Genomic DNA, 2,797 nt, shown 5'->3' with positions numbered 1-2,797 from the left:
AACTTGGTTTATCATGACATCCAAACCTGCTCTAAGAGTGTTGCAAGAGTCAGTGCAAAAAATGATGAGGCCGTGAACAAGAATGTGAGTTTTATCTGAAGAAATAAAAGGGTGAGATGCCGCATTTAGCAATTCGGTGAATCACATGGAGAGATGGAAAGAGGAATCAAAGTCAGCACCAAGCATATATACTTGTGGGTTAGACAAACTCCTGCTGAGCAGGAGCTGTTAGGAGAATTTTAGGATGTTACCAAGTGTGCAATTCTATGCATGTTCCAGACTGGCTGATTTTTCAATAAGCTATGTGTATTATAGTTCTTTCCAGATTTTTTTTTTGGGGGGGAGGGGAGAAACGTTGGGTGCAACCCTTATATGAGAAGGGGCTCCCTCCCCATTCTCTCCTTTCCACTGTAACCCTTCACCCTCATGCTTTGGATCTGCTCTGAAGGGCCCCCAGCACCTTGCAGTAGATTTGTGGGGCATGTGAGAGGCTGCAGCAGCTGGGGGAGGAGAAGATGCCTCCACCAGTGACTGTCTTCAGCTGGTTGGACAACACCATTGAATGGAACCTCTGCTTGGAAGAACCTTATTGATGGTACATGATGTCCATGGTGTAGGAGCAGCTCACAAAAACAGATTCCCTGCAAAGGAAAATAAATTATGTTGCTTAACGAATATCCAGTCTTCTTCTAGACAATGAAGTGTGCTTTTCTCCTTAATAATGAGAGCCAGCTTGGTGTGGTGGATGGGTCCTAGCCACCACTTGGCCAGACAGCCCACTGGGTGACTTTGGGCCATTCATTAACTTTCAGATGTCAAGGGAAGGGTTAAAAGACAATTGAATTTCAAGAGCAGTTGCTGTGACCCACATATAGATAAGAAGAGAGTTTCAAAGTGTGCTTGTTGATAATCATGAGATGTATGTCAAGAAGTGTCAATTTCCTTGTCTTTCAAAGCATCCCTGTAAATGTAGTATTCCTTGCGTTCCAAAACAAGAATGTAAATATCCTTTGGCACCCAAGCTAAGCAAAGGAAGTAAGTCTCATCTGTAATTAAAATGTTAGCCACCTAGGATAAAGAAGGCATGTCAAAAGTGTTTAAAAAGTGTTAGATTACAATTCTTTATTATTAATAGTGTTAATGCGTTACATGAAAGAGAATAGAAACATAGAAACATGGAAAGTCAGAAGGGGCCTCCTGGGCCATCTGGTGTGATCCCAGTTCCATCTGGATCTGCTAATCTCCACTAATAATGAAGCTTCCTGTTAGCGTTTTTGTATGGCAAGCAATTTATTTCACAAGGACCTCCTGACTTGATCCAGGGAGGAGGCATCCACCTCTCCTGCAACTAAAATTGGAGTCTTATGACACAACCTAGTTACCTCATAGGGTTGTTGTTATGAGGATAAAAATGGAATGGAGGGGAACTTATGCAAGGTGCCTTGGGTTGTTGCAAGAGGAAAATGATGTGATATAATGAAATATAATAACAATAATAATGATGATGCTGATATAGTAATGATAATAATAAGTAGTAGTTACTAGGTGCTGAGTATTCATGCATTCAGTTATTCATGTTCCTCTTTTCACAGCTCTTGTGAACTACTTTCCATTACATCAGAATTTTATTAATGTAACCCTTTTGAGTGTTCAGAGTATTTCACACATATCACATGGACTACCATAATACTTAAAACTAGGGATTGGGGCTATTCTGAAGGAGGAGCCCAGTCATATGCAAACCCTGCTGCTCAAGCTATGGGACTCCCAATGCAAGGGGGGGTACGGGACATGTGCCTCCCTCCCCCTGAATGAAATCAAAGTAGTGGCTCACATTTTTTCTTTGCTGGCATGATAGGACCTCTTCCTGTTTTTAATCCAGCCTGGTCCTACGGTTGTAATTCATGCTCTTCTCATCCTAATCTTGTTCATGGAAGATGAGGCTGTCAGTAGCTAATTAGCCTTGATGATGATGATGATGATGATGATGATGATTATTATTATTATTATTATTATTATTATAATAACATTTCTATGCCGCCCCTTGCCGAAGCCTCGGGGCGGCTTACAACACAATAAAATACATTGAAATACAATAGAACATAATAATGGCTGTGTGTTCCCTTCCCTTCAGTGTCAAGCAGTCTACTTCTGCTTGCCAGCTGCAACACAAATAGTGTGATTGTGCCTCTCCTGTCCATTCAGAGATTATCTCCAGATTGTGGCTACTGTGGGAAGAGAATGCTGGACTGCATGGATCTTTGGTTTGATCTCATTCCTCTTGCATGCCTCTGTGCTGTTTGGGATGAGGACATGGCTACAAGTCCTTATGTGTATTTTTGGTTGGCATTTCAGGTTGAGTAGTGCCTTGAACATAATGCTTTCATCTTTTTTCCTGTATGCTATACGGACAGAAGGAAGCCAGGAGCCAAGAATGATGGCTAGATTTGACTGCTGAGCCCTTTACCTTGATTTACCTTCTTATAGGTGCATTTATGAAAGGGTTTTGTATTCTTTTGACTATGGTTTTTTCCCATGAAGTAGTTGCTACAGTGGAACTACAGGGGGCTCAGCCTTGAAGCTACTGCTGTAGTCCAAGGGTCAGAGTGCTTTAGTGACTCCTGGCTTCACCACTTCCATCTAAGCTCCCACAACTGAGGAGACACTTGCGAAACAGTTGTTCCCCAGGCTTTCTCTGGTTGGTGCTTTATACATAATCATGCTTTATGCAAGACTGGTGCTTCATACAAGATCACGGCTGGGTAGACAGTTATCTTTGTCTTTTGTAATATTAGAG

The sequence above is a fragment of the Varanus komodoensis genome, unplaced genomic scaffold, assembly GCF_004798865.1.
Source record: "Varanus komodoensis strain SLA01 unplaced genomic scaffold, ASM479886v1 scaffold24, whole genome shotgun sequence".
NCBI lineage: Eukaryota > Metazoa > Chordata > Lepidosauria > Squamata > Varanidae > Varanus > Varanus komodoensis.
This window is presented reverse-complemented; position numbering follows the sequence as displayed.